The sequence below is a fragment of the Herpailurus yagouaroundi genome, unplaced genomic scaffold (assembly GCF_014898765.1).
Source record: "Herpailurus yagouaroundi ecotype Mexico unplaced genomic scaffold, PumYag 246, whole genome shotgun sequence".
Taxonomy (NCBI): Eukaryota; Metazoa; Chordata; class Mammalia; order Carnivora; family Felidae; genus Herpailurus; species Herpailurus yagouaroundi.
In genome coordinates, this window is record NW_024412463.1 from 12,108,107 (window position 1) to 12,126,208 (window position 18,102).

Below are 18,102 nucleotides of genomic sequence, written 5' to 3' on the forward strand. Positions count from 1 at the left end.
GGTGAGGCTGGGGGGCTGTGGGGAGGGGAGGGCGGGGGCAGGGGTGAGACTGGGGGGCTGTGGGGGAGGGCAGGCCTGGCACTGTCCCTCTGGAGGATGAACAGTGGGACTCCCCAGGGAAAACGTTCCAGTGGACGCTGACCACCTCAGCAGGGGGAGGTGGCCTGGGGTGACCGTGCAGGTTGACCCCCCCCAGGGCTGGTTCTCCTCCTAAAACGTTTGTTTTAATGTAACCGACACACGAAGCCCCTTCTGTTCTCTCTCAGCTCGCGAGTGATGGTCCAGGGGTCACACAGCACGAGAGCTGAGGGATCTGGGGTTGGTCCAGACTCGGCTCCCTGAGCACAGGGTATCATTTGGACACGCGGACCCCCAACTTCACAGCCACCTAACTCCTGGGAACAGAGGCTCTGAATCCCCAGGGAACCGACCCCAGGGAGGGTTCTGCTCACGGGACCCGTGGCCCCTGGGTGTACCCAGTCCCCCCCCACCCCGGCTTTGTCCCCTGCAGGGTCTTCCCAGGAAACCAGTCAGAGCCAGGGGTGATCAGGGCTCGCAAGTGTGCCTGAGCGTTCAGGTTGCCAATCAGAGGAAGGTCACGGGGTCTCACCTCTGTGAGCAGGAAGCCAAAATGCTGCCCAGATGGGTCCAGCCGGGGGACTGTGGTGGGGACAGCCACAGCCAGCAGGGCCGGGATGTCAGCTGTAAGGAGGCAGAGGGGCCCCTCCCTGTGGGTCTGAGGGTTCAGCCTTCCACCTGCAGCAGCTGTGGGGGCTGTGGGGGGGGGGGCCAACCCTGCAGCACGGGATCCCCGGGACCTGGGGTTTGGGAGTGAGCTGACCCCTGGTGCCCACAGCCCAGGGCTCCTCCTCCTCTCTTCTCAGGTGCCTGGGCCATCTGCCCCCTCCGCTCAGGCAAGGAACCCTGTGGGCACAGGGGTCCATCTAAGAGGCGAGGTCTCAGGCTTGGCCAACAGCAGGCCAGGAGAACGCAGAGTCACCCCCTCTGTGCCTTCTGCTTCCCTGTCCCTTCCCCCCTGCCTGGCGGGTCCAGGCCGGGTCGCTCAGGGGCTCTCGTGGGAGCCTGGCAGCCGCACACCAACAGCTGTCCTCCTCGGTGAAAACGCTGACCACATAGCAGCCATAGACGAAGCCCACAAGCTGAAAGACACCAAGAGGTCCGGACCAGGACTCGGGCAAGCTGTAAGGGCATGGGACAGAAGCCACAGCCCCTCCTAGGCCTCGGTTTCCTTGTCTGTAAAGTGAACCAGGAGAGTGGACCCAAGGGGCTTCTCTAGCTTTGCTGTACTGGGTGGCATCTGACCTCCCCTGTGGGGCTGACCGGGCCCCTGCAGGTGAGGGGTGGGAGGGGTCAGGGCTGGCCAACGGACAGATGAGTCAGCATAACCAAGTCCCTGCTTTATTTAGCAAGAGGATGAGACGCAGGCAGACAGAAGCGCGCAGAGGCGTGGCCACAGCCCAGATGGGGCCCCAGGATGAACCCTCCAGCCACCGCCAGGCCATCCCGGGGCCTCTTGTCTTAAGCAGCCAACCGCCAGGTTTCTCCTCCTTGCGGAGGGGTGAGGGGGCGTCTAAAGGCAGCCCTGGCTGGAGAAGTCGGAGCTGGCCAAGCTGGAAGTTCCCAGGACCCAGCCCAGCGGGCCATCCTGGGCAGAGTGGACGGGGCTGGCCACCGCCACGAGGGCGTCAGGGGCTTGGTCAGGCAGAAGCTCCCCAGCCAGGCTCACTGGAGGTGCCCAGGGGAGAGGGCAGCCTGGCATTCAGTGTCCCATGGACACCCAGGGACCAGCCTCTGTGGGAGCAAGGGCTCCAGCGGAGACGGTGCAGGGCCCACGCTGCCCACGGCCCGCCTCTCCGCACTCTCGTGGCCCGAGCAGCGCTAACCACGGATGAATCACTCCTAAGCGTGTCCGGGAGCTGCGTCCTCTGTGAACGAGAATGAGGGACCAGCCTGGACTCACAGCCAGAGCACAGAGTGGCCCCTGAGCAGGACTGCCTGTGCACAACATGACAGCCACAGGGAGTCCCACGAAAGGCCCGCAGCCCCGTGTGCTCCCTTGGGAGGGCAGCCCCAACTCATCCGGGGGGCTCTGCAGAGGGAAGCAGTCACCTCTTCCCCAGACACTGGAACCCTGAGAGGCAGCTAAGGATGGTGAGGCCATGCCCCATGGCCTCTGAACCCTGCAGGTCAGACCTGCACCCTCAGGGGCATCACCGATTCTTGGAGCACCTCCCCTAGCAATGGTCTCCACCCCAAAGATGCAGCTCCGAGCAGGAGTCCGAGGCGGTGCGTCGGAGGTGCCCCACTTCCCCTCACAGACCCGCCTCCACATTCTCCACCCTCCGTGGTGCGGGTGGCGTCCGGGTTCCAACGCCCTCCAGCTTTGGGAGGCCAGTGGGGAGCCCAGCAGGCGATGGGAGGGAGACAGGAGGGCACAGATCCCTCCGTCCCTTCTCTGCAGGGCTGCCTCCCGGGAACAGGGGGGACTCTGCCTGGGCGTGACTCCTCCCCACACCCCTGCAGGCCAGGGCTACGCACACCGAGGGGGTGGGATACCCCATGTGGTGCCCGGCATGGCGCCCACACTTAGAACGGCCCCTTCACCCGTCCCCCGGAATTAACCTAATTAAGTGCACCCTCTCTGCCTTGTGGGACGCTGACCGCTCTGGGGTTTCACAGGGGAGCCCGCTATGGAGAAGCCGCAGCAGATCTTCGGAGAGAGGATGGTGGGGGGACAGGAACGTGGCCAGCAGCACAGTCTTGGAAACAAGGGGCCTCGGGAAGGAACGAGCCTCCCCAGCCTTCCTGGGAGTGGCTTGGCCCTCCACCAGCAGGGGTGAGACCCGAGGGGTCACTTAAGCTCTGGATCTTGGTCTCCTCATCCACAGAACAGGCCCAACAGGCCCCCTTGATGTCGTGAGGGTGCTGTGCCCCTGCTCTGGAAGCCCCCGTCCTTCCAGGGGCCAGGTCGTGGGCCTCGTCTATGCTGACCCAGGCAAGCCTGTCTCCTCCCTATTGAGAGACAAGCTCGAGAAGCCTTCCGACGCCGCAGTGCTGCTGGCCAGCCGCCCTGTGGCCCCGTGCCTGGTGTCCCTCCCTGGGAAGGGTCTGGGGCCAGGCGCTGACCGCGGTGCTGAAACCATCCCCCCAACACTGCTCTTTGTGCACAGGGTCCTGGGGGAGGCAACCCCACGGCCACACCCCGGCCTTCCCACCTCCCGTCCGTCCTCCCTGAAGCCCCCAGAGGCCCACAGCACTCGCAGACCCTGCCCCGTCCACACTGGGCACGCAGCCTCCTCTGGCTGGCTCTCTCCCCGCCAGCCAGACCACAGGGCCAGCTCAGCGCCTGCCCCTCCGAACTCTCCAAAGCAAACAGCAGAGGGCTGGCTCCTGGAGGCAAAGCTCGTACCAGCTGATTGGTATTCAGAAACCTGCATTTCATTGACGGGATGCCCAGCCCTGCGGGTGAAGGGTAAGCACTACCAGGTGTCCCTGTCTCTCCCATCCGCAAGCAGAATTCTCCAGCACCAGAACCAGCAGAGGCATGTTGGAGACGCCCCCGAGAATCTTCATTTGTTCTTCCCCACTTTCCTTTTCATTGCCCTTTTACAAACTCTGTAAATGACTTCAGAAGTGCTGATGAATATCCCTGCCAAGTTCCCCTTTCGAGGAAGGCACCTGGGTTCCCTTGTGTTTTCACGTAACCGTGGCCCTCATTTGGCAGCAGTGAGCGAGGCACATGGGGACGGGGTCCCCAGCACCAAAGGGAAGGCCGGGTCTGTTTCCTGGCTGTGGGGCTGCACCCCAAATGCCCCACAGTCGGATTGTCCGTGGGGCCTATAGAAACTGGGGCGGAGGGAACCCTGGAAGTACGCAGGCCACCTGAAGTGCCGTGTTTGCTCATGCCACAGACCACCACGAACGGGCACGGATGCCACAAGCCATGGGTGGCCCTAGATTTGGAACTCGCTTCCAGTACCAGCCGCTAGTTCAGAACCCGTGCTACAAACCCAACATCCACCCGGACACCCCCGTGCATACCAGGCAAAGTCAGGAGCCTCCAGATCCGGCCAGTCCCCTCCGGTGACTGCATCAGGTTTTGTCGGCCTTCTGTGACCCACGTGGGCCCAGGGAGAGTGGCCTCCTCGAGGCCACCACAGCCTGCACAGCACGAAGCTTCAGAAAGGGGCCTGGGTCGGCTGGTCCCCGTGGGGCAGCCCTCTGCCGCGGGGGTCCTCCAGGAGCCAGAGCACATACGTGGAACCCTGAGGAATCGCTTAGTCGTTGTGGGCTGAATCGCATCCTCAGAGACGTGTGTTCACGTCCTAACCCCAGTACCTGCGAGTATGACCCCGTCTAGAAACGGTCTTTTTAGATCCGCTGAAGTTAAGAAGAGGCCACGCCAGATTAGGGCAGACCCTAACGGCATCGACTGCCGTGATTTAAGGGAAAGGGGACAGAAACTGGACGCAGAAGGCTGCGTGAAGACAGACATGTGTCCACCAGCGAGGAACCACAGAGACACCAGTGACGCCGGCAGCTGACAGACCCTCCCTCGACGCCCCCTGCAGGAGCCAACCCCGTTGGACGCTGGCCTCCGGGTCGGAGAGAATAAACATCCGTTGTTTCCAGCTGCCTGTTTTCAGTGCCTTGTCACGGGGGCCCTGGGAGACTCCCAGGTGGAAAGCCAGAAATCAGTCGGAACTGGCCCACGTGGCCTGGCCACACAGGGGGCAGCAGGGACCCTGTTCAGGGTGGAGCCCGGCATGGGCTTCCCGACACTGGGCCCTCTCCCTTCTCTGCACAGGGAAAGTGCCTGTGCACAGCCCCACCGCTGGCCCTGGGAGACGCTCGATGACCCCACCTTTCTCCAGGGACCTCCAGGCTGTCTGGACCATTTCTGAGTTCACAGTCTCATCTGACACGCGCATCCGCAGATAAGGCGTCCCCCCCCCCCCCCGCCCCTGAAAAGACACACTCCCGGAGAGACCTCCAACTGTGATGCGCCCCAGGGCTCTGCCCCCAGAGAAGTGAGCACAGGAGAAGCCCCAGACCCACTGGGTGTGCACCAGGGTCAGCCCACGGATGGTGGCATCTGGAGAGAGGACACACACCCCAGGGGACGTTCCCGGAGGCTGTGAGCGGGAGGGGCTGGAGCCCACATGGGGGCTTTCCCCCGCACCAGTTCGGTGATGGGGTCATGCTCATGGTCACGGGCTCTGCTGACCAGGCTACGTATGTTCACAGCCACCAAGCCCTGAAGGAGGACGTGTTATAATTGTCACCTCCTCCTTCCCTTTGGTCTCCTCCCATCCCTGAATGGGAGGGGGGGGAGGTTGGGACACGCCCCCCACAGCCTCATCTGGGTCCTAGCTCCTTGCAGCTGGCCGTGTGGCCTCAGGTCAAACTACGGCCCTTCACCTTCCTCTTCTTCAGATGGGGAGACGATGGGGACAAAGGGTTTCCCCAAGTGATAATCCAGAGACTTTGGGCCTTGGAGGAAGGTGGGACTCTGGGCCCCATCTGTGTTGTCACTGCAGCAAGGAGCAGCACAGGGAGCCTCCTGTGCTCCTGCAGAAGCCCCCAGTCCGTCCCGGTGCACCTCCCCCTGAGCCCACGCCTGTGGGGCCGTCTCCCACCCTGGCTGGAGCTGGCCTGTGCAACACTGACATTCTCCAGAAATGACCAAGTGTGACATCCGAGCCAGGGTCACAGAGGCACCACAGCCCCCTCATCTCCCCCTTGGACGGCTCGCCCCGGGGGGGACGAGCCCTGGGGAGAGTCCAGGGGGCGAGGACCTGAGGTCACCTGCCGACTCCACGTGAGCGGGCCAACTTGGGGACCGTCCAGCCCCCATCCAACCTGCGGGTGACCCGGGCCTCGGCCGACAGCCTGATTGTAGCTTCGTGAATGGCCTGGAGCCAGAACCAGCCATTTAAGCCATTTCCAGATTCCCTGACCCACATAGTTACTGTTTCGAGCCATGATGCTACTCCAGCCGTCCACCAGCACTGTGGCTCCCAGCGGGTCACCCTCGCTGCACACACCGGGAAAACGAGTGACATCAACCACGCGGAGTGGCGGTGCACGGTGTCCCCCACCCCAGTCGAGCGCCCTTCTCCATCGATCTCAGACTCTCCCCTTACAGCAGGGGCCGTGAACGCGGGTAAAAGCACTTCGGCTATACCTTCACAGGCCTCTCATGGAGACTTGGCGTCTCTGTGCCGTGAGCAGACAGCAGACCCCAGTTCTGCAGAGGCCCCCGCGCCCCGCGAGGCTGGTGAACCACCCTCCATCCTGCATATCCTGTGGCCAAAGCACACAGGTGGGGGCGGGAGTGTGATTCCTCACCTGTGAGGCAATGACGGGGGCCCTTGGGGAGGTAGAGCTGGAGAGTCCCCCCCCCCCTTCCCTGGGCTCACCGCCACCAGGATCCACAGGGCCTCTCTGTAGCCGTGCTCCAGGGCACAGGGCACAGCCAATGCCCGGCACCAAGGCCTGGCCGTCCAGGGGCCACCAGGAACGGTGCCGGGACAGGTGGAAGGTCAGGAGCTTGCTGTCCCCGGGGTGCGGGTGGGACCAGAGACACCGCTCGCCCACCCACCCTCATGGGTCCCCAGAAGGGTGAGGGGTGTCCTGCCCTCCTGCCTGTCCCGGCCCCACCTGCTTGGGCTCCAGCCAGGGAGGCAGGGACCCCCAAGGCGCTCTTAGCCACACCCTCCCTCTGCTTGCCCAGACTCCTCTTCCCCGCTCTCATCCCCTCCTCCAGGAAGGCCTCCCTGTCCAGGTCGGACCCTGTGTTCTCGCAGCACACTGGCCCCTCTTTCACATCTCTGGCCATCGCTGCCAGTTTAGGGGTCTGAACTGACGTCTGTCTTCCCGACCCCACTGCCCCAGGTGTGGCCCCACAAAGCAGTGGCCGGTCTGCCTGCTGCCCACCTGGAGGCAGACCCTCCCCCACTCCTAGCTCTCGGGACCTACTCTGAGCCCCAGGCAAGTGTGAAATACAGCATCACGGACAAAGTGCCCAAAACAGCCGCTCGGGAGGTGTTCACACCAATGCTCCCAGCAAAACATGGAAACGTGGCTTGGATGTGGTGTCCCCCTCCTCCAGGGGGAGGCCAGTGGGTTTTACCAGCATTTGAAGGAACGGCCGGACTGCCTGGCCCCCTCGGAGGTGTTCCCACCCGCGGCTTCCACTCCCAGGCTGCCTGCCTGCCCTTCAGATCCCCAAACCCTCGCTGAGCCGCCCCTGCGGGCCAGAGCTGAGAACAGACCATGGGGGAGACGGTGACGAACAGGCAGGCCTGACCACGCCCCTCCAATTTACTCACCTTTGACAGCCCCCCGTTTCCAGGTAGAAGCAGATAATGAAGACATTCCAGGTGACCCAGATGGCCGCCCACACGGCGTGCCAGGAGGTCGAGAGAGGCTGGGGGTAGACTAGACGAGCTCAGCTCTTCGCGGGAAGGGGGGGCCGTGGAGGAGACCTGGGGGTTCTGCTCCCCCAGCCTGGCGCCCACGGGCTCCATTCGCAGGATGAGCTCCCCCAGCCCACCGCGGGACAGGTGTCAGGGTGGAGCCCCGAGTGCCGGGATCGGCGGCTCACCCTGCCAGCCCTTCAGGTGTCAGCAGAAGGGCACGGCAGGGAGACCTTCCCTCTGTCCGTCTGCGACGTCGCCCTGGGCTGGTCCACTGCCCAGCCCTTAATAAGTGGCATCGCCGGTCACGGCACAGCGGCCTTCATCGCAGCTTGTACCCCAGTGTCCAGAGGAGGCCCGCGGACTTAGTCGCACACGTGTCGGGAAGGACACAGCTGAGGGCGGAGCTTGTGTGCCCCCTGCCTCATGAGAGCCTGTCCAGCCTGACCGGGCCGCCGAGGGTGCGGGATTCAGGCCTGGAGCTCCCGGTCAACCCCCTGGAGGATGGACACACAGACCCTCGGCCACTGAGGGGTCAGGGACCCGGCAGTCCCACCCATGAGGGCGGAGGAAGCCCTGGCCAGGCCCAGAGGGGTGTGGCGGGCGGGGAGGGGTGAGTGGAGGGACTGGCAAAGCTCTGGAGGTGGCGGGGGGGGGGCGGGGCAAGCATGAAGGGCTGACGCCGTGACGGGTGACCCCACGGGGCAAGGAGACAGAGAAAGGCGCACACGTGTGCACGCACACACAAGCTCACGCGCACACAAGCTCAGGGGCACAGCTGGCCGGCACTATCTGCTCTAGACACAGAACGAAACTACGTTCTGAGCCCCAGGCCTCCTCTTCTGCCCAGAAGACCCTAAGCAACCGGCTGGGACGCTGCCCTGCCTCTGTGCCCCTGCCCGTGCCACGCGCCCGGGGGAGGCCAGTGAGGACGGCCCCCAAGACCCCTCCCCCTCTGCCTCCGCGCACCAGGTCACCGCTGGCACTGTTCTCTGAGCCTGGGCTGGATGTGCTCCTGCAGCTCGGGCAGGGTGTCAGCACCCCGGTGGGGCTGTGGGGGGCATCTTTCCCATTTCTGAGCCGTGCGCCAGAAGGCTCAGCGCCGTGGCGCTGCACGGCCCTACGGCCTCCCTCGGGGCAGGGAGAATGTGAGCGATTTAGCTCAGCCGCCTGCTGAGCCCAGGCTCCCCTCTCGTCCGTCCGTGTGGTGGGCACAGCGTGGGGAACCTTCACAGCGCACTCCGGCCAGCTCAGAGCGGCCAAAGTTCAGGCTACTCTTCGAGAGGGAGGCGCCCGGAAGAGATGCTCAGGACTTCGTCCACTAGCTCGGTAACAAGAAAACTCGCACACTTGTCAAAGAGAAAGGAAAAGCCACAGGACCCCCCCCACCCCTACCCCACGCGCCCCTACCCCACATGCGATGCCCAGCTCTCCCCCTCTGCTTCCCCTCCAGGGCGCAGAGGAAGCACGGGGGTGGCCAGGACAAAAGGCTCTTTAGCTGGGGCCTGACCGGCCATGTGGGACACACTCTGTCCCAGCCCTAGACCCTCCTGGCTGAGACCCAGAGTCTTCAGAAAGCGACCCCTCCCCCCGCACTGACCTGCCTGCCCTGGGGCCAGGATAACCTTTCTCCCTTACATGCAGGTGACCTCTCTGGGGCCCGCTGAGGTGCCCCCCTGTGCAGTGGCCACTGCGGAAGTGAGACAGGCAACATGACCCTCCCTGAGCCATGCGAGCCCCCAGGCCACATCCCTCGCCCGGTATATCTATTTCTGCTGCCCTCCTCCTGGGCGACACATCAACCCTGACTGCATCCCACACGCCAAACTCAGCACGTGGAAACCAAAGTCACACTACCCACAAAGCAGCACCACTTTCTGACATGCAGACTGCAGACCTGATCAGCCCGGGCTCCTCACCGTCCTTCACCCCATAGGCCTTTTCTTCCCCTTTCCTGCTTCCCCCACCCACCCCCAGGAGCCTCCTAAGGAATTCCTGCCACTGAGGGAGCCTCCCACCAAAGACACGGGGACACTTCTGCTCTGAGCTGCTGTAGCTCCCTATTGCTGGTGGAACAGTCCTCGGGCCTCTAGCCTTTTGCGAAGCCCAGAGGTGTCTCCCAGCCTTGCCTGTCCAGCACAAACAGTCCACCTCCTGCACACAGCCCTTCACCCCCACCCCTCAGGCTTCCAAAGTACGAAGTGTGTGTCCACAGGGAACCCCCACGTGGGACACACCAGCCTTGTACCTCAGCCCCCTGCCATTTCTGCCAGCGACCCTCACCCCAGGCGAAGGACAGGGCCCCATGGGTGCGGGACAACTTTCTGCTTAAAACTTCATCCTCCCTGGGTCTTTGAGCTTCAAGGGGAGGAAGTCCCCTGCCCAGCTGAGCCAGAAGCCTGCCCAGCCTGGCCTCAACAGAGCAGTATTTCCTTTCTAAGAAGGGCCCCATCAGTATCTGCCCCCCAGGCCAGTGGCCAGGGATCTTGGTTTAGCGTCCCCCACCCCACCCAGGGCCCCGGGAGCAGCTCTGAGGGCAGAACGGGACCTTGGCGAGGGCCGCCCAAGTTCTGAGACCAAGCTCTGAATCGGGGACCAGCTCATCCTCAACACGAAAGGCTCCCAAGCTCTGGGCACCAGCTCCCACCCTCTGCTACCTCCGAATCTCTCCAGTCCTGGGGAGGGACCAGGGCCGGGCCGGGGTCCCCCGCGCTGAAGTTCCCCCCCCCCCCCCTCGGCCCCCGGGCCCAGGGTTTTTTGTTCCGGACCGCCCCCTGCCGGGGGCCCCCGGCCCCCGCGGGGGCCCCCCCCCGGGGCCCCCCACCCCCCCCCCCCCCCACGCCACGAGCGCACACGCCCAGCGGGGCACCTGGGGTCGGCAGAGGGGCCATCAGGGTCGCGCACAGGACACTGGCTCCTTGCCTCCCCCGGGCGGTGGCCCCAGAAGTACGCGGTACCCCCCACCCCCACCCCGAGGCAGGCTCAGACCAGCGGGCAGGGCTAGGGGAGGAGCAAGGAGCCTGGATCCCCCCCGGGGCGCTGGGAGCCCGGACCCGAAGGCGAGAGTCCACTCACCAGCTGGAAAGTGCGGAGGAAGACGAGCTTGAGCCGCGACCCGTGGTGCTGCCTTGGAGCCTGGGCCCTGAGCCACCCGTGCGCCCGGTGGGGGGCGCCCGGGCCAGAACCCCCCCCCCCCCCGCCTCCCGCCACCCCCCTCTCTTGTCCAGCCCTGGGGTCCCGGCCCGCCCCACATACTTGCCCGCTGCCAGCCAGGTCCCACCCCCCCCAGCCCCACCCTCCCAAGATGTCCCCGGCCCAGCCCCGCCCCTAAGCCCCGGTTCCCCCCACACCCCCACCCCACCGCTCAGCTCCGCCCCTCCCTGGGTCCCTCTGGGGCCTCGCTCCAGTTGAGGAGGGACGGGGACCCCCTTCTTAAAGGGGCGATGGCGCGGCTCCTCAGGAGCTTGGGCCAGAACCCAGGCCCCAGACAAATCCAGGAAAACCCCAGCACTTCCCTCCTCTGCCCCCCACCCCGCAGGGTGCCCTCCCCATCAACCTCCCCCTCGTGGACCCGCAGGTGCAGCCCAGCCCCCAGGCTCCTGGGCCAGGTCAAGAGCTAGAGGTCCCCCTCCTGGGGTGGAGGAGCGGGAGGCGGTGGGATAGTCCACCAAGAGCTCACCAGCCCACAGAATATGGGGGGAGACCTGGAAGTGGGGTCTGCTGCAACTGTGTCTGGGCCAGGGCAGGGTCAGGCTGGAGGGAGAGGACGCTGGGGAGCCCTCAGCATCGCAGGCAGCCTTGAGGCATGCGTCTTGTGTGTTGGAGGGAGGGCTGGGGGATCACCCTGCTGCGCAAAGCCCTGGAGGTGGGACGGAGCAAGGTTTGGGCAGGTGGGAGAAGGGATGCAGGCAAGGTGGGATCCAGAGGCTTTGCACACACCGGGTTGGACTTCGTCGCTCAGCCATAGGGAGCCACTGGAGTTCTAGATCCGTGTGAGCCGTGATCAGCCTGCCTCAGGAAGTGAATCTTAGGCTGGGAGCCAGGGAGTGGTCCTGGCGGGGTCCCAGAGAGGAGCCTCCTGAACAGAGGAGCACGTGGGGGGAGTGGGGAGGAGGGCCCACCTCCAGGGCAGCACAGCAAGCGACACTTCAGCTTCAGGCCGTGGATCTTGGCTCCAGGGGGCCAGGGCCAGAGGGTCCCAGCTCCCTGGTGACGGCAGGGACAGTAAAGGCCTTGCAAGGCTGGGCAGCGCCATCAGGCAAAGGGGAACCTTCGAGATCGCTCCCTGAACACCTACTCCCAGGAGCTCTGAGTGCCCCATTCACAGGGGAACAACTGAAATCAATTCAGTTGACCCCTCCCACGGGATTTACAAAGCACTGGGAGTTTTCAACTCTATGATTTTGGTTGACGGTCCCTGAAAGCATGTGGGGCAGAGGTTATCAGTCAGTTTAACAAAAGGGCAAGGTCAAGTTCTCCTAAGGTCTCCAGCACACGGGAGACAAAGGCACAGCAGATCCCGAACCCAGGCTCTGTTGAGGGGTGCAGAGCTCAGACCCCAGTAAATAGGAAAGGTTGGGGGGACAGGTTGGCGGAGGGGTATTTGCTGATGGAAAAGGCTGGGCTAGGGCAGCAGAAGGGGCCTCTGAAGCCCTCCCCCGCCATGAAGTCCAGCTCCTGACGCAATGACTCAGCAGACTGGGAGTGGGGTGTGGGGCTCTACGGGGGACAAGACCACACTTGGGAAGCTTGGACTCACCGCCCAAGGTCTTTGACCTTCTTTGCAAGTCTTGACACTTTAAAACACAGCGAGTAAAGGGGCCTCCTAGAAAGATGTTCATCAAAACCTTTTCAGTGAAAAGAACAGGTGGGAATACACAATGGGGCCTCTCAAAGTCAGCATCGCGGACATCACGGGGCAGTGGCTCTCTGCTGCGGGGGTCCTGGGCGCTATGGGGCTCCAGCAGCATCCCTGCGCTCTTCCCACTAGATGCCAGTGGCATCCCCACCAGCCGGAACAATCAAACATGTCTCCAGGCGGAGCCAAATGTCCCCTGGGACAGCCCTCACTGCTGTGAAATGTGGTCCCAATTTTCTCAAAAGGCAGGTGCCATGTAGGCTCCTGGACGACACAGATCCAGGGGTCCAGGGGACGGGATGGCAGGTCTGGTCACCAGCTGACAGTGCATAAGCCCTTGGGCCCTGGACCTTGTCCCAGCGGTGCCAGGGCGCGTGGACGATGGCTGTCACCGTGTCATCTGCGGACCGAAGAAGGGACAGCCCAGGGCCCACACGAGAGGCTAACTAACTACCCGTTGTTCCCAACAAGTATCTGGAAAGGGTACTTCCCACCCTGGTGGCTGGAATCCCAGACCAGAATCCTGCACCTGCTGGTGGGGATGTGAAAGTAGAAAACCGGCCACCGCCTCACAAGGTTAACCTTACGGTTACCATGGGAACCGGCGATCCTCCTTCTAGGCATTCACCAGGGAGAAATGAAACACCCACACAAAAGCTCGCGCGCGGATGTTTGTAGCAGCGTTATTTGTAACAGCCCAAAGAGGAAACAGCTGAAGTGTCCCTCAACAGATGAACAAACTCCTTGAGATGAGGTCTTTCCAGAACAATAGAATAGTCCTCCGGTGTAAACAGAAGTCAAGTGCTATACAGACTATGCTGTGGGTGAATGTTGAAAACAGCGCATCTAGTGAAGTAAGTCCCAGAGACGGTCTGCTCTCCCTCTTGAACTCGAATGCTGGGCAACAATGGAGCCCGCCGGCCTCCTCCTGCGGGGGGGGGGGGGGGGGGGGGGTTCCCCCCCCCCCCCCCCCCCCCCCCCGGGGGGGGGGGGGGGGGGGGATCAGTTGAGCCATCACTGTTCCAGCAATTCCAGTGCTGCTGGAGGGGCTGGGGTCCAACACGGACCTCTGATGTGTGGGGTCTGCACGGGGTCTGTGGTGCCCTTACACCCCCACCCCACTTGCCGTGGTGGGGCGCACGTGGCTAGGGCAAGGCAGGGGGACCCCCAGAGTGCAGACTCACCGTTTTACAGATGACCAGGCTCGGACCTGCCCAGGTCACACGGTGGGCAGCGCTGCACCGCGTGGGGACCCCGCCACCTCTGGACGGTGAGATTCCGGGCAGCGCCTCATCTCCTGTGCTTTCTGGCTGAGCAGTACGGTTCCGGTTCTAGCAAGCTGAGCAATGCCTCACCCTTATAGACCCCCAGATGAGAAGACCACAGACGGAGACCCCCAGCTGCCTCATCGGATTCAGGGCAGCCAGAAACCGCAACGTGGTCAGTCATAACTAAAGGACAGAGATGGGTGGTGTCCAGGCCCCTCCCACCCGGAGGTGCAAGGGGCTGGGGGGACAGAGAGGAGCCTGACACCCAGCAAGGACTCGGTCATCAAAGTGGGGCGGGGATCATCAGCACCGCCCACGGGCTTAGGCGAACGGGGAGGCAGGAGGGAACAGGAAGGCGGAACTAGGACACTAGGACAGCCGGGCGACACCCCTGGTTTCCGGATGCTCAGTGCCTGTGGGACTGTTTCTTCCTGGGGAGGAGCAGTCACGCTCAGAAGGCCGGCAGCTGGAGGCTGCAGGACACCAGGGCTCTGCGGGCCAGGACCACGTGTGCTCTCTCTTTTCCTTCCGGAGTAACTGGGGTGTATTAACTTGCTACGGTCGCTGTAACAGTCTACTACCGACTTGAGGCTCAAGGCAGCAGAAATTTGTTCCCATACAGATCTGAGGCCAAAAGTTCAAAATCCAGGTGTCGGTGGGGTGGTGCTCCCCCCAGAAGCTCTGGGGGGGGGTGTCCATCCTCGACTTCCAGCTCTCATGTCTCCTGACGTCCCCGGGCTTGTGGCCGTGGCCTCTGTCTCTGTCCTCAGGGGGCATTTCTTCTCTGTCTCTCCCCCCAGTCTCTTATAAGGGCACTTGTGAGTCCGTTAGGCCCCGCCCAGGCAACACAAGACAATCTCACAGCGGGACCCTTAATTCAATCACATCTACAGAGATCTTTTTTCCAGAGAAGGTCGGTTGCATTCACAGGCTCCAGGCATTAGGAGACAGCAGGAGAAGCCCCTGTGCCTGGGGTCCCGGGCGTGGCCATCAGCGAGGTCTGTGTGGGGTCACCTCACCACGGCTGGAGGAACCCCTCCACCACCAGCTCACTGGACGCTGCTGTCACCAAGCTCCATTGCCGCACACACAGATGTTTTCAGATGAAACTGGGAGAAATTTCTAGCTATCGACAGCCCCTCCCAGAAGAAGAAGCCGATCCCCGGAACCGCACGGAGGGGCAGCTTGGCCCCTCATCCACACCGGATAAAAGGCAGCCCGATGGGTGGGCCGTCGATTCTGTTCTTCCTTTGAAAGAAAACGGCTTTGTCTGCTGTCCAGTTTCCTGCACAAGAGCAAAGAGAAGGAGCCCTTTCGAGTTGTAGCTGGACCCAATATCTCCGTCCTGAAGGAAAAGTACCCCCCTTCACCAGCAGCATCTGGTGTGTTTCCCGCATGGACGGGCTTGTGCCCCTGAACCTCAGGGGGGCCCAGGACACGTGCTCCTGGCAGCCTTGTAGGGACCGAGGGCCCAGCCCGCGTCCCTTGTAGTTCTGCCGACAGACAGCAGGAAGCCAAGCCCTGGAGTTGCTGGGCCTCCATTTCTGGTGCTTTCTGGTCCCTGGGGCCCTGGTGCAGCCTCTCCCCGGCCTGGCCAGCACCTCTCTGCCCTCCAGCTCTCACCCTCCGGGAAGAGGGGACACAACCTTGAGCAAACTTGGAGAGGGCTCTTGCTGAGCCGCATGCACAGTGGCCCTGGGAGTGCCTGGGGCTCCCGGTGCTCGCCCCCCACCCCCCCGTGGCCAGGGGACCTGAGTCTGGAGCTCAGACCGCAGGGTCTGCCTAGTTCACCTCGTCTGCCCCCCAGCATGGCCCCAGCCTCCCCCTGGGCTGAGTGTCATCGTCACATCTCACACTGTCACGGGCTGTTGCCGCAGTGTGCCTGGGCTGGTACAGGTTCACACGGACCACCTGACACGTGAGTTGGGGACCCAGCACACCGCCGTCTGCTTCGTCTGACGTGCTCTCCGTGGGCCCCCGGAGGTGATGCCTCCTCTGAGGTGAGGACCCTGAACCTCGGGGACATGAGCCGGGTCCAGGGTCACACGGTGGCGGGAAGCAAGCGGGTATCTCTGCCTCTGCGAGCAGAGAGCTGCTGTGAGGAGCCTCATGTGGGCGACAAAAGACCTCGGGCCTCCAGGCGGCCCAGGAGCACTCTCAGCCCCCAGCCTTGACTGGGATGCATTTACGGTTCCTGATCTGCCCGTCACTGGCCACGTTGGCCTGGGGGTCAGTGAGAGTCAGTTAGTGGCTCTTTGTCTCTCCTGAAATGTCACCGCCCCCCTGTCCGTCCCCCCCCCCTCCCCCCGGCCATGAGCCTGTGGCTCATCTCCCTTCCAGGCCCCTGGTGCTGTTCCTGTCTGCACACCAGCCCCTCGGGTCTTCCCAGGTGCTCCAAACGGGACATGCCCACACCTGGACCTACACCTCTTTTTCTCCCTGACCCCAGGCCGAGTCCCTGCCTCTCCTGACAAACCACCTGTCTCTGCCCCTGTCCCTTCTTCCTTCCAGCGGCAGCCGAGGCCGTCGGAAAGTAGAAGACGCAGGCAGACCCCTGCCCAGCTGACACCAGCATCTGTACACTAGCTGTCCTGTCACTGAGTGGCTTCATGCTGGGTCCTGGGGACACAGAGGCCACTGAGGCGGGCTGCCTGGAGGTGCAAGGTTGTGGACTGGTCGCTCCCCAGTGTCTCTCCTTCTGGCTCCCCAGCTCCTCAGACTGCTGTTTGGTATCCTTCCGGTCCTGGGGAAGGAGCTTCCCCCTGGGGCCAGAGCCTGGGGCTCAGATACGGTAGGTGAGCACAGGCCATCCTCCGGGCCTGTGATTGGCTCAGAAGTGGACATGTGACCAGAGCCAGCCCAAAGGCAGGGAGTGCCAGGGATGCTGGATGCAAACCAGGGATTTTGCAGCCTCAAAAGCTGCATCTTGGGACCTTAGGAGAAAGAAGAGACTGCAGAGCAGACACAGAAAGAAACCTAGTTCTCGACAATACTGTTGAGCTGTTGGATCAAGCCTTGCCTGAAAGCCAATTTACCACTGGGCCTTTCATCACATGAGTCAATGACTTTGCTTTGTTGTTTACACCATTTGGGGTTGATTTTCTGTGTCTAGCAACTTGAACCTAGAAGCATTCCTGACTACGAGGGGCGAGGGAGGGGCTGAGGCAGTGCGTGTGGGTCCTCACCGCCTGGGCCCAGGATCTGAGCCATCAGGCCTGCAATCAGAGCAGCTGGCCCGGACTCTGCACATTCCCCGCTGTGATTCCTCGGCCAGTGTGGACGAGCATCGCTCAGCACAGCTGCAAGCTCCTCGGGGCGGAGAGGGGAATGATGGCTCAGGGTTTTCGCCAACAGTCGCCCCTCCGCAGCCGCGCACAGCCTCTCAGGTCAGCAGAGCCATGCGCTCCGGCATCCCTTCCGTTTCCTTGTGCCCCAGGCCCCAGTTCGTCCTCAGCAACTTTCAGAGGCGTGGCAGAGAGTCAGATGGGGCTGGGCCAGCCAGGCCCTTCTCCACAAGGGGCTGAGTCCTCCCGCCCGGCCGGCCAGAGGCAGGATCCCCGCAGCCCCGGCCTGGAGAAACCCAAACCCCTCTCACCGTCTTCCCTCCAGGTGCAGGACGGACCCGGTGGCGGAGAACCACAGAGAACACACACAGGGGTCCTCAGGAGGGGACGCACGCTGTCCAGCGCGCCTGTGCTCAGCCTTGCCAACCAGGAAGGAGATGGAGCCCAACACGGCAGCGACGTGCATGTGTGTTTATAGCAGGACGAAGGCCAGCGGCCTGGGGGGCACGGCACGGAGAGGCCGTGAGAAATAGCCATGCTGACCGCCGGGCACTCGGTACACAGATTCTGGGAACGACGGGTGAGAATCTCCCAGAACTAACCCAGGCTTCCACTCGGAGACCTAGGCCATAAAAACACACGAGTGCAGAGAGGTCATTGCCTCTGGACGTCCAGCAAAGCGCAAGGATGAAGCAAACTAATAAGAAAACGATAGTGACGATAGCAGAGCGCCCAGTTAGAGAAGCCGTGACGTCGTCACATGTGCCCACGGTTAGGAAGGCTGAAGTTCCGCTGTAAACAGGCCCAGGGGGAGTGCGCAGTGCAGGATGTACGCTTACCGGGGAAAAACTGGCGAGGTGGGTCCGCCCCAAACTTCTTGCCACGGCCACCTCTGGAGGGGCCCGCGCGGGAACCCAAGAGGCCCCGGATGACGCCCTAGGGCTGCAGGCTGTGTCCTTCCAGCTCCGTGAGGTCCCCGCCTGGCCACATGGGTGAGGAGGCTCCCAGCCTCAGCCCGTTCCCACCCAGGACCTCTGGCTTGTGGCTCGAACCTGCTGTGATCTTGGAGCAAAGTGGGAGGCAGCAGTTGGGGCGTAGGAATCTGTCCCCAGGCGCCTCTGGGTGAGGTACACGGAATGATAGGGCGAGGCGAAGGCACGGGGCTGGCCTTCCCAGACCACGAGGCGGGCCGGACAGGGCAGGGAGGAGGACCCAGAAGAATGAGCACGATTCCCACAAGCAGAGAGCTG